Source organism: Zonotrichia albicollis, chromosome 5 (genome assembly GCF_047830755.1).
Source record: "Zonotrichia albicollis isolate bZonAlb1 chromosome 5, bZonAlb1.hap1, whole genome shotgun sequence".
Classification (NCBI taxonomy): domain Eukaryota; kingdom Metazoa; phylum Chordata; class Aves; order Passeriformes; family Passerellidae; genus Zonotrichia; species Zonotrichia albicollis.
Genome location: NC_133823.1, coordinates 60,226,532 through 60,240,032, shown reverse-complemented (window position 1 = coordinate 60,240,032; position 13,501 = coordinate 60,226,532).

The following is a 13,501-nucleotide window of genomic DNA, read 5'->3' as shown; positions in this document are numbered from 1 at the left end:
TTCTCTTTTAATTACTTGTTTTTAAATACTAACTATTTAATTTAGATATTTTGCTTTTATATTTGAAGTAAAAAACAAACTTTATAATTTTCAGGAAATCAGTGAGGGTTTAACAAATTAATACTAGTTAGTATTTAGAAAAAAAGGAAATATAAACCAATCCAAAATGGCTTTATTCTGATTTTCATAACAAATCATCCTCAGTCACAAGGCTATAGCATTAAAACAATTCAAAGATTTATGGAAATAATCAGTGTTTATTTGAGTAAATTCAGTTGAGTCTTACATCCAATCAAAGTAGGGGAGAAGTAAACTAAGAGAATAAACAGTATGGAGGAAGAAAAATCTTAGCGAAGCAAGTGATAATTCTGTCTAGTTCATATTGTTGAGACCCTCAATTTGTGTCATGTTTTGTGAAGTGCTTTCTGCCGTGGCTTTTAAGGTACTGAGCCTTTGGAGAAGAGTGTGAAGCTGTGAGTTGGACAAACATTGATTGAGGATGTATGGAACTTGTTTCTTTGCCTTTTTTTTTTTTTTTTTAACTACTAATGGGCTTCTCACTGCTTAACTATGACATATGAACACGTACTCTTGAATATTTAAAACTTTTCCTAAGAATCAGAGGGGAAATACTTTCAATTATTTTTCACAGATTTTATGAAAGAGGTATCATGTGCCAGCTACCTGGGAGAGTCTTTGGTTTGGAAGGTCAAATTGTTTTCAGAGACACTAAACATTCAAACAGTGAAACATTTATCTCACTTTGCCTCTGATTTTCCCTTGTCCTTTTCTGAACATGTATATTCTTGCAATAATTTCTAGGTTTGTTTATTTTTATTAGGTGCTTTTAAGAATTTTTAATATTTAATATGCTGGCAGGAGTTGTACATGGTAGAAGCTGCTTCAAATATACAAGTCACTACTGCTCATTGTCTGGTCATCCAATTGCTTTCAGAAAAGCTCTGTGTTAAAATCCTTCTAAAATAGTGCTGGTTTTGTCTCAAAATGCCTTCATGCTTTGACCTAAACTGTTTTAAGATGTAATCTTGTTATTTTTTCTGTCCCATCACAAAGGTTAAAATTGTTGACTGTGAATAGAGAATTATTTTAAGAAGGTAAAGGAGAAAAACCTAAGACATGAGAGTTTTTTCCTTCTTGTCACTCCTTTCATATGGCCCTGAACACACTCTAATCAGGATAAATAGTTTTATGGACCATACCAACATTTAGGGATGTTTGTCTTGAAACCTTGACTAAGCCCACTATGTGGTAAATATGATTGCTGTTTTTTTCTAAAATGTCTAAAATATTCTTTTTCCTGTTTTTATTCTTCACCTTTTTATATAAGTAATGAATGCTGGTGAAGAATCTGTAGCTAAGAAAATGGTTTATTACAGAAAAGGTTTTGTGCATGACACATTACCTTTTGGTAAGCATGAGTGCCACCGGAGTATTTTTGAAAAATCTCTTTGTGTAACTCATTGCTGAGCAAGAGTAAAATGACATGCAATTTCATCTGGCTTGTGGAAATACAAAACACCTAAAAGTTAAAAACTTTGCAAAATATATGTTTGTTCATCATCACTAGGGCAGTTCATGTTTTTCATACACATTATTCCCAATGCCATGTTTGGAAGAAAACAAGGGTTTGGGAATTACAGCAATTAAAAATCTTAGCACTTTTACATGTTTACACACTTTTAAAAATTATTCCAATATACTAATTGGATATTAGTCTAATATTGTAATAGAGTTAGAATGAACTACTCATAAATTATCCATGACATTGATCTAACATATTTGCTCCTTTGTAGCAGTGATAGTATTTTGCATCTTATTTACAAATGTACATGAAAATACCAATCACTATACATATTTGTTGCACAAACTGAATCTTCTCATAAATATGCATAAATATGTTTTCAAATTTATTATGAGTAAAGTCTTACTAAGTCAGACATACTTTCTTAGTAGATTTCACATCTTACACTTTCTTTAGGGCAATTAATCTGGTAGAAATACTTCTTGTTTCATGGCTCTCCTTTGGAGAGGATGCGTTACATCAAATGCTGATAAAATTTTGCATATACTGATGCTGTGCACTTTAAAATATAACACCTTTCTGAACTCAGTGCAGAGATTTAAATCAATCAGAAAAGTAGTACCTATACAATAGATTGAACATCTTAGGGCTGGACCACCATTGTTTGAGAATTGCCGTAATATTTCTAAAAATTTTGACCCTTGGTTGTTGTTATATCTGAGAATTTAAAATACAAGATTTCTTTTTGTATTAACATGGAAGGTATCTCCCAGAAATCCTGTTATTGTTTCTTAAATTCAGCCTTGGATTAAGATGGCACATCCATTCTTCAGTGCCAGTTACTGAAACAGAGTTCTTGGACTTAAAGGAAGGGAGGCCATGTCTACCAGTTTTGGACAGCCACAGAAACTTTGAGATTTGATAACATATAAAATAAGATCATATTTTTCCCTTAGTTATCTGAAATAGCTAGGGGAAAAACATGTTAAATAGTTAAATAGGATGTGAATAGAGCTAATTTTTGGCTTTTAATAGTGAAGATTATTTTAAAAATCTTATATAAAGAAGATGGTCTCAGTTTTATCTATTTGTCACTAGCCCAAGAAAATGCACTTGGTAATAAATAGGTAATTGAGCAAGTCCCATCCTGTAGGGAAAGCAATGATCAAGCAGGACCCTTTTTGAAAAACTTGGAAAGAATTTTGACTTAAAAAATTATTAGGATACGTAAAGCAAACTTATTTTCAAAGCTTCCAGCTAGAGAAATGAACACTCTTTCTTTTTACTATTTGATGTCAGTTCTGATTAGTTCTAAACATAATGAACAGTGATTTAGTATTTGGTGTGTTTATCCAGATTATGCTGTTATCTCTGGTGCTTTGCATAAGTGTTTTTACTTTAATCTCTGGTGTAAAAACTGTGTGGTGTTTCAGATGCCAGTAGGGGCTAAATGCCATTCTTGGAAAGATATGCTTTTGAACTGGCAAGGAGACCATAATTGGCACTGAGAGTAAGTAGTTTTTATGTCAAGGTTGTCAAACCTATTTTGCTGCTAGCTCTTGGCCTGAATTCTACTTAATGCCAGATGGTATTGTTTTTTAAATGTTCTTGAATAGAGCAGATCATTAATTCCCCCTGGATTTTCTCAGACACCTTATATGATGAATTTTCCTGCCCACATGCTTCTGCAGTCTGTGGTAGTCTATGTTATTTCTTCCCTTTTATTGTGCAGAAATCATGATTCATTCACATACTCCGTATAAGCTGTGCAACATAAATACACGTTCTCTATCTTTTTTTGAGGTGAACATTGCTTTTTTCAACATTTGCAGGCATAGTTGGCATTATTTAGACACCCAAAATCGTACCTAATTGTCTTGGTTGTTCCTACAGCTCAGCTAGAGAGGTGCTTACTGATATAAAATTTCTTTAGGTTCTGTGGATGGGCAGTTACCTTGCTGTGTGAGAGAGCTGGCACACACTGGGGGACTGTTTTCAGGTCCCTTCAACCCAGGCCACTCAAGACTGATTCTCCAGTGCTCCACGTATTTTACATTTGCACACTGTGTGCTTGATACCAGATTGCACTAGCCAATTCCCAGGTTTGGGTGAAAAGAGGCCTTTCTTAGAAATGGTAGAAATCAGAAGCAATGTTTCTTTTGCCAAGAAAGCATGTAGTTCATATTAATAAGAGGGCCCTGTGAGGTTGCCAAGGTAGGCATTGAATTACTTGTCACTGCTGGAGGAGTTTTAATGATTAAAAGCTGCTTTCTCTTTTCCACTAAGAATTTGTGAGGTAGAAATGGAAATTACTCTGTGCTTCTCTTGTGGGGGAACCAACCAAAGAAGCTGTTTCATTGTAGCTAGTTAAAATAATATATCTAGCACCAATATATCTTCATTTTTAGTCCAGTTTCCATTAAGGTTGTTATATTTTATAAAACATAAGGGTACCAGAGGTTCCAGGTACAAAATTAAGACGCTGGATATCACTGATTTTGTGTACTCATCACTTTCTGGCTTTTGAATTACAGTTTCTGTTCAATACCTCATGATATCCCTTTGAAATATAAAAAACTCTACCAAAGGTACTTGTCAACAGTCTTGAGAGCACACTGACTTAAAAACAGCTGTTTATTAGCAGTTTTTTGTCAAGTGAAATTTAGTAAATTAGAATAAAGAATCTGAGCATCTTGTGAGAGATAAAAAGTCGTGTAGAATTTTGGGATTCTGTTTTTAGGTTTAAAATAAACATTTAAGCAGCAGCTCAGAGTTTAGGTAGAGTTTACCCCAAGAAGGCAGAATCTTGAACGGCTCAGAGAACCTCTAAGAATATGCACTGCCATGACAATACTGTCGCACACTCAGTAAACAGTCTTTTTAATGCTTTGGCGGGGAGAGAGAGAGAGAGAGAGAGAGAGAGACTTAGAAAGCAACTTCACCTTCATTCAATTTCTCTTTCAGACTCTCGTGTCAGGTAGGCAGCAACAGCCTTCAGAAAGATTTTTCTCAGTTGTTCTTCAGAAATAAAATTGTGATTGGCTTCTTCCTGTAAATTTAATCTTTCTGAGCTGTACATTTTAAAATACATTTCAAATTTTAAATATGGTGTCATTTCTGTGGCATGGTCAATGAACATTGGACAGTAAAATGTTAAAAATTTTTTGCTTTGAAGTGTGTGATGCAGAAGGGGAAAAAAACCCCAGTCAGCTCTGAAGCATGGGTGGTATCAGTTTTGAACTGTTGCCATACTGAGTTCCACTATGTTGGTTCCAATTTAGGAGACAGATGAGTTCCTCTCATTTTTTCAACCTCAGTGTCTGTATTGATTACCTCACATAAAATTGACAGCATGCACAATTTCATTTGTGCTTCTGCAGGTTAGTTTTAGTTTGGTCATATCATTAAAGTCACAGAAAAACCTCCAAGGTTCTTTTCAATATAGTTTCATAACAGAGGACACTGATACTTTAGTTTCAAATATCATGGTATTTTGACAGGCAACTGTAAGAAAATCATACCTGTGGGTATTATGCTACTATCTAGCTAAGTTTATTATTTCAGTATTCCATTTCATCCCATCACATTTGGGCTTGGTATACCAGTGAGAATCCTATTGTTTACAGTGAATATAAATTTAGCATCTATTATTCCTGGAGGAATTTTTTGCTTGTTTATTAAATTCTTTATGGAAGGCATTAGGACTTCAACAAAAGAGTATTCTTTTGCTACTACTAAGCTAGGATTGCATTTACAAGCAAATATATTTTGATTTCTGACTGTGTAGAATCATGTTGCATTTGAATTCTATTAATTAAAAGCAAATAAAAAAAAAACTGAAGCCCCTGAAGGACTTAGAAAAGTTTTCTTTGATAAAAAAACCTTTTACTAAAGCAGAAGCAGAATAGTCATACATTTAAATTGTAAATGAAAAATCATATTATGATGTTTCTTGTGGACATCCATTTCAATCTCTAATAACATAAGCAGCTGAAATAGCCAACTGTCATCCCAGCATTTCCAGCTACTCAGTCATGAACTGTTTTGCATACAGATACACAGAATCTCTCACACAAATTCGTCCCAAGATTTCCAAAGTTGCTAGCCATTTTTGTTCTTTCATGAGACCGTAGTCTAGAAAATGTTGCTGTCGGCTTCTCTTTATCAGACAGAAGCATAATGATTCAAGAAGACTAGATAGTTTACCCATGATAAATTTATTTTTATCTCAGTCAAGTAAAAATTACTTTGAAATAAGAAAAAATGGATTTGGAAAATAGTGCCACAAATTTAGACTGTTTCTAAGATTTGTTATTCATGGCAGCAGTTTTTGTACACTAGACTATCAGCCCAAAAGATTGCCACTGTTCATAAAAGCTTCACAACTGGGGCCTTATTTGATGTCCTGGCAATGCAGGTGAGAGGAGGATGGTGGAAATGGCAGGGTTGCTGCTAAAAACATCACTTTTTAGCTGTCTGGGAGGTGAAAAGGGACAAAATGTGTGTTTTCCTATTGACTTCTGGAGAGTAACTCCTTCTTTTATCCTTTCAGGCAGCTGGAGCTGATGTTTTGCCTTCCCCTGTCACTGTGTGTGCACCATTACTAGTTCATCTTTAGCATTAACCCTAAGATTCACCTTTTAAGATCGCTTGTCCAGAATAATAGCCTACAATTATGTGTCCAAGCTCTGCGTTGAAACGTCAAGGGAACAACATAATGCCTACTTTTGAAACTTTCCTTGAAATAACTTTGTAACTATTTACTTGAAATAAATTTTATAACTATTAATTTATCTAGCAAAATCAGCTGCTGAGACAATGTGTAAGTTATTTCTGTTGTAGGAGTACAAGAATATGAAGAAATATGAAAGAGTAATTAAAGTAAGCATTGAGCTAGATACCATTAAGACTTGAGATCACCAATGTTTTTAAATAGTTGCAGTTTGCTTATTTTGGAATACTTCACTCCCTAATTATATATTATTTCATGTAAACCTGGAAAATCATTCCCTTTTTCATACACTTGAAATATATTTGGGTTTTATTAATTCTGCTTGAGAAAACATCTTCTTCTAGGAATCCAGTCTTTATTCTACTAACACTGAGCAACAGGCTAATGTAGAAAAAATATATTTACTCTGGTATACTGAAATACTAAACTCCTTCCAAAATATAATTATTATTTTTTAATTTTAATACTTTATGTGAAACATGTTAAACAGATTTAATAAACCAATAATTCTGAATAATACATTCATATTCTTAATGTTGTTAATAAATAATACAGAACATTAAAGAGACTTGGAAATGCATCAGTTTAATGTATTCTTGTAATGGAAGCTCTTATTCACTAGCATTATTTTTGTAGCATGTCTTGTTCTTTCAATAGCTGTCATTTAAACATGAAAGGTTCTTGTACTACATTGCCTTAGGATATAGGTTTCTAAATAAATGATATCTAGTCTAGAGTGGTGAAGTATGGGGCAAATGGGGGTAAAACGGCTATGGAATACCGCCAGATTAAAATGGCAGTAGATAAAATCTACATTAGTACAGGATAAATTTCAAATATAGTACAACTGTTCATGATTTAAAAATTAAATTTGAAATTCAGAATTTTGGATATTAAAACAATTTTTAATTTTGTTTAGGTAAATGTTTTTCAGTAGTCTTCTTTACCCCTTTTTTAGCAGAACTGATTCCAAAACCACTACTTCAATGTTAAGATTTTTGTGCTGGTTTTGGCTGGGGCAGTAAATATTATTCACAGTGGCTGTGTTTTGGATTTTGGCTGAACACAGGGCTGATCACATGGAGATGATTTTGTTATTACTGAGCAGGTTTTACACGGAGCCAAAGTCTTTGTGCTGTTAATACTGCCGTGCTGGCAAGGAAGTTTGGTGGGCACGGGAGGCTGGGAGGAGACACAGCCAGGACAGGTGACCCCAACTGACCCCAGGGATATTCCAGACCCTGTGACATCATCCTCAGTGTATAAAGTGGGGGAAGAAGGAGGAAGAGGGGGACATTTGGAGAGATGACATTGGTCTTCTTCCAAGAAGGAACTGTTACACATGAAGGGGCTTTGCTCTCCTGGGATGGCTGAACACCAACCATGTCTGTCATGGAAGCAGTGAATGAATTCCTTGTTTTGCTTTGCTTGTGTGTGTGGCATTTGCTTTTCCTATTAAACTGTCTGTATCTTAGCCCAGGAGTTTTCCAGATTTCTCATACTCGAGAAAGGGAGATACACAAGTTTATACAATCTGCAAAGTGGATGCCAAGAGTTATAAGTGTAGTAGAATCAGAAAATTACTATTTTTGCCTAACCTTTTTTATTTTATGAGCAATCATGAAAAGGCTTAAAATCAGGTCCAGTCAGAGTGAAGGTCCATCTGGATAGAGTTTTTTCATCCCTTCTCAGATAAACTGCTGAAGCATATTTCTTGGAAAGAATAAAAGAAAAGACACATTACTGAATTTAAAAGGGAACATGATGACAACTGGGCTTTTTTAAGTGGCTAAATAAACTCCAGATTATTTATTTGAGGAAAACTTTCTAATAAAAACAAAGATTAATAATGGAACTTGCACACCAACTTAAACCATAACAAAACAAATCACTGGGAACAGCTGCCTTATGGCCTGAAGACCTTCAGTTAGGACTCCTCTTTGAGGTATCAGAGACCCAGTATTACATGGCTTTCCTAAATAATTAAAAATGAGAATGGAACTTGAACTACTAGGTAAAATTAATTCATTTTGGAATTAGCGAAATATTAAAAAAATAATATTAGGGCTAGAGGATCACTATAGTTATAGGTGTCTCCCATGACTGTGTTCAATGTAAATGTAGACATGAACTGCTTTTAAGGGAGAGTAACAGCAAGCACTGAGAAAATGAACTTGACCTTTTAAATTTAATAGCATAGACACAACGAATGAAGTAGGATGATACAATAAGGTCTCCTCATAGTTCTTGAGAGACTTTGCATACACATGCTGGCAGGTAAACTGCAAATTAACAACAAATCCGCGTTTCCTGTTGGTTACTGTGGTTTTTTTTCTATGCCCACTTACCAGTGGTCTATATACAGTTTCAATATTTCCTGCTTTAAATAACAGTAAAAATAGCTTTAAAAATAAAACTTCTTATATGACAAGATTTACACTTTTTAAAATTTAAATTATTTTGATAAAAAACCTGAAGCACTGTAGACCATTCATTTTCAATTCAGAAATTAAAATTTGCCTGTTTGCCCATTTTATTTAATTTAAATCAACATATGTGGAAGAGATTTTACACTGACTTCTCTGAGCTAGAGAGAATTTTAATAAGAGAATCCATGTTTACCCCTGAAAGAATTTCCTACCAAGGTCATCGGCATAGAAACCAAGAAAAGAGAGGAGGATAAATAAGAGAAACCTGCAACTCTCTATTCCAATTAGCACTTTGTTTATCTCTTCTGACAAATGATTAAAGTGTAAACTTAGGAGGTTTTTAAGAATGTATAAAAAGCATGCATGCTAGCATAAAAATGGTTTTGAAGCCTTCTGAAAATGGAGTGTTGCTTTGCATTGTCCCCATCTCAACCATGACCTTCTCAAATACAACAAACATAATTTAGGAAGTAAGAGGAAATTAATAGCAAAGAAATAATTTCTTCATCTCTCAAGGCTTTCAACAACTTTCTAGTTTGTCTACCTCTTAATTTTGAATTGTCACTTTTTTCCTCTTGAAAGATCTAAGGTCACCATAATATTTGACAATATCAAAACTGTTTATACAGAAGCTTTTTTCTGAGAGGATTATTGTCTCCCATTGTTATTTAAACTTATTCCATGATGCTTCTTTACAAATCACCATGGCACTTTTTTTTTTTTTTATTTCTTCCGCTGACTTCATTCTTCAGTCTTATTTTGCTCATGTTCACATTTTAGCTGTCTTCTCAGTATGGATTTGTATTTCTCTGTCTTCTGACAGGCAACATGAATTAGTTAGGACTATCTCTTTAGATGCTAATTAACCACTTGCCTTGATGATGACATGATTGACAGTTCCTTATTTGCCTGTATTCATCCATCACTCATACTCTATTCTTCTCTTTTCTTCAAGTTTGTTGTTTTATAAAGTTTGCACTCTAGACAAAATACAGAGTGATTTGTATAAAACCAACATGCCTCTGCAAAAGCATAACACTACCCTGATCATAAAACAGGAGTAAAGCCTGAAAGCCTGTAACTCACCCAACTAGGTATGTTTGTATGGGAAAAACAAAAAAATAATTTTAGAAGGATATAATGTGAATAGAGATTATCTGGGGTATTACTGTAAAATTTTGAATTATAATAGATGTAAACATGGTAAAAGCCACATATCATTGGTGATATAAAAGAAAGAAGTAATGGCAACTATTCATGCCATATACAAACATAAGAAAAATGAATATTTCATATAAACCTACAGAAAAGCATATTTGTAAATGTGAATAGACTGAGATGAAAAGTTGGCACCTTTTAAGCAACAATGATTAATATAAATTCACTGGGGTATTTATTGAAATTTATTTGGTTTTTAAGGAAAATGAACCATTAGAAAGAAGGAAATAATTTTGTAAACAGGTACACCTGAGCATGGGAAAGAAGAAATGTGTTCAAATTCTTGTTGGGACATTTATCAAGAACTTAATAAGATTTGTGTTCACGACATACAGAGTTAACTCTGTGTGATAGTAACATAAAGGAGACTTGCATTTTTGAACACAATTAATAGTAACTGCCAGAAGCATGTAAGCAAAACAAAAAATTAAATACTGTAAAAGTTATATCATACTCTACCTGTGTTTCTGCAATTATACTGAATTAATTTACTCAAACTAATATTTCCTTGGATGTAATTATTTTCACTTTTAATCAGGAGACTGAGATGTTACTACCTTTTAGATTGAACTCTATTTTTTCTATTTCCATTTGTTTTTGCCTTTCTAGTTGCTGTGAATCTCTGTTGAATTAATGAAATAAAGTACTTAAGATATAATAACATATAAAAATTTGGGTATTTTTAAAATGCCCGACTATTAGCATTATTTCTGCTTTTGTCTTGTTCTCATTACATAGAAAATAATTAACAAAATCTAATTATCCTTATATTTCTCTGATTCTCTCCCAAATGCATAAGTAACAAATTTTAAATATCATGCTGTTTATTCACTAGTACAACATAATAAACCCACTTACATTCCTCTCAAACCCCAGTGATTTTAGAATTTTTTGATGTTTGGAATTTTAGATGTTGTTGGTCATTGACCAATAATTTAATCTTCGTATTTCAGTGTGAGATGGTAGACCATAGAAAACTAATGAGTAATTTCTGGATCTAATCAATTTTTAAAACTATTATTCAGCTGTCCAGACTTGCAGTAATATTTATCTAATCAACTGTGAAGCAATTTCCAGAACTTATTCCCAGTTTTCTGTTCTGTTTCTCTTATTCTGTTTTCATGAGAGATTTCAAATGTTGTTTATGTAGCATAGGAGGACTGCTAGGAGAGGACAATGTTGTTCCTGTAAGAGTATATGAAATAAAACATTAGTAATTCTACAAAGACTTATATAACAAGAGTTCAAAAAGTCAGTATAGTAGACTTTGCAAGTGACTAATAAATTCAGTCATCCTTTAGTAATAGCTGGTTTTTAAAAAGCTAATTTTCTTTTTGAAAAAGTTCAACTATTTTTCCAGCTCCAGAAAACATTTATTTTTCCTTCCACCTCCCAAGTCATCTTGGTTTATCTAGCAATAACTACTAGTAACTGAACACTAAGAAAACCCATATTTATGTAATAAAGACTAAACTTACTCATATTTAGAAAGAGCAGTACTAATTAAGTGTCACAGACATATTTTATGAAAAATCTTTTCCTTAAGATTTTTCCTCCTGAGAAGCTGAGAGGCCTCAGGAACAAAATGTAAACAATGGTTATCTGCTGCTGTGGGATGCAACAGGTGCATCTGTGATTGGCCCATGTTGGTTGTTTCTAATTAATGGCCAATCACAGCCCAGCTGGCTCAGACTCTGTCTGAGACACAAACCTTTGTTATCATTCCTTCTTTTTCTATTCTTACTCAGCCTTCTGATGAAATCCTTTCTTCTATTCTTTTAGTATAGTTTTAATATAATATATATCATAAAATAATAAATCAAGCCTTCTGAAACAGGGAGTCAGATCCTCATCTCTTCCCTTACCCTAAGACCCCTGTGAACACTGTCACAATTAAGTACCGCTTCTTAGGTGATACATGGTTATAGACTTAAAAGTCATTTAAGTCTATAACCATGTAAATTTATCTGAAGAAATATAAAAGAAGAAAAACATATTTCTGTCTTTTGTAAGATTTTTAGGTAACTTTGCAATGCCTGAGAGTGTATTTCTGTATGCAGTGAAAGAGATATTGAGGTCTAAAAAAATCCTCAAGCAAGCAAACAAACAAACCCAAACCCCATATATTTCAATGAGAGTTATCAGCTTGATTTCTTTTGACAAGGAATAACAAAGCATGTTTTCTTGGTGATAAATAAATCATGTTATTTATTCAGCTATAGAATTAGTGATCAGCTTAACTTAACTTGAATCTGCTTAAGCTTTGAATAGAAGTGGTCACTGAAAGGACTGCCCTAAGCTGCCCACAACAGCTTGATGCATGGAAAACTAAGATATTTAAGACATGCCTAGGACAAAGGTAAAAATCAAAGTTGAAGAGCTAGTGTCTCAATTGCCACTTCTTTAATATGAGAAGGCTCTGCATTCTCAGCTAATTGTAAAAAAAATAATGGATAAAAGTAGATTTTCTGCAGAAAATTCATCATAATTGTTTGTCCTCTCATGGCCAAATATTTGTGCTGGCATTCCACCATGTGAATGAATTACAGCTTAATATTCAAACAGCAGTGTGACTTATGCTCCTAGCCTGTCTTTTTCAGTGGCATGAAGTAATCATACCTTAAACATAACAATAGCTTAAAAAGTTGTTACAATTTTTGTTTTTAATGTATATCCATTGGAATGTAATCCCACAAATGTTTAATGCACTGATACAGTTAAGCTTGTTCTTCCTCTTACCTTGCTTTTAGACATTTTAAGAAGTCCTGCACAATTTAAATGTGCTCCCAATCCTGAGTGAGTTGCATACTATGCTATATTAAATGTTTTAATCGATTTATTTCAGCTACAGTTACAGTGCTTAAAATACCTAATTAAACGGTAACTATTGCCACAGACATTTCTGTGCTCTTCACATTGCAAATATTTTTTAACTTCTTGCAATAATGATTTCTTAGCCTCTATAAGTAAAGTGAACACAGGACAGAATATTGTGTAATTTTCATGAAGATGAATATGCTGCTTTATAACCTCTTTTCAGTGCAATGTAGCTGACACTGAAAAATATAATAATAACAAAAACTAATAACAATAATAATAATAATAAAAATCATCATCATTTTGTACCAATATATAGCATATAAAATGTGTATTCTGTAATTATCATAACTGCTGATTGCATTCTATTTCTCAAAAAGTACATCCCAGCATATGTGTTTCATTAATTACTAATCACAATATAAGAAGCAGATTCTTTCATACCTTTCAGGAGCTAAAACTGGGGTAGATTAGGATGGTAATTATGAACTATAGTATTTGCAAGGATGTCTAATGCTTGCATAGTATATATATTTTTTATTATCCTAAATTTCATATCAGGCTATAAATTTGATTCATATTCTTTTTCTGGAAACACATGTTGCAATTTACTAGAAAAATATAATGCCAAATGAAATGGACAAGCACAATGTACTGCTCTGAATCAAGGTCAGCTTTCAGCAGAATCCACAAATGCTTTCTGCTTCAAAACCAAATTTAATTTCCTAACTACTGCTTTTTTATTTCTAGAGCTGTTCATAA